Source organism: Manacus vitellinus, unplaced genomic scaffold, assembly GCF_001715985.3.
Source record: "Manacus vitellinus isolate BGI_N305 unplaced genomic scaffold, ASM171598v3 scaffold_52_pilon, whole genome shotgun sequence".
Taxonomy (NCBI): Eukaryota; Metazoa; Chordata; class Aves; order Passeriformes; family Pipridae; genus Manacus; species Manacus vitellinus.
The window spans coordinates 1,693,798-1,694,684 of record NW_021940628.1 but is presented as its reverse complement, the minus strand read 5'-3'; positions in this window follow the sequence as shown (position 1 = coordinate 1,694,684).

Below are 887 nucleotides of genomic sequence, written 5' to 3'. Positions count from 1 at the left end.
CCTTCCTTCCTCTGCCTTCTCCTTTCCTTCCTTCCCCTTCTTTTTTTTCCCCTTTCTTTCTCTCCCTTTCCGTTTTTCTTTTGCAGAGCCACATTAACTCTGACCCTGCTGCCCTCACCACAGAGCCTCTCTTCCCATCTCCCTGCTCTATCCTTTCATCGCTGTGATGCCTAAAAATCACCAGCTGGAGTGGTTCTGAGAGCCAGAGAGGGCTTTCTGGGGAATAACTGGAGTGCTATTCCAGCATCACGAGACATCCCAGCCTCTCCTGCAGCCACAACGGGAGCATTTTCTGCAGTGAGAGCAAAATAAACATCAAGACTCTTTAAAAGATAGTCTGGAGGGTTGAGTGCAATTATTGGGCCAAACTCCGTTGCCTTGAGTGTTATCTATCATTCTGTAGTTTTCTTCCTCATAGAAAAGTGGATATTAGATTCTGTTTTTCTTATGGCCATAAAAAAAAAGTAATTTTCTCTAAATTATTTCTTCCAGACCTGCTAAAAACAAGAATCATAATGCAGCAGGACCCCCATCTTCCCAGTAATTACGCTCTGCCTCCTAACTCCTTCAACACCAATTTCTCAATTTATTTGGCCTCCGTCTGGAACCACAGTCACAGGCAGAGCTGGGCTCTGTCTTATTATTACATGGACAAAATTGTTTTTAAAATGTAATTAAACATTTACCTTGAAGACAATGCTTTGTCTTCTTTAAGAAGCATAATATCTTAATTTAACCTAATCTAGAAAACCTTCCATTTCTGAGCTTTTACCTCCAAGACAATGTTATGCTAAACACAAAGCAAAACAAAAAGATTTCCTAATTTAACCTAATTAAAAGATAAGCCTCCAACTTCTCCATTGCTGCTGCCTGAAATGAGGAGGGAG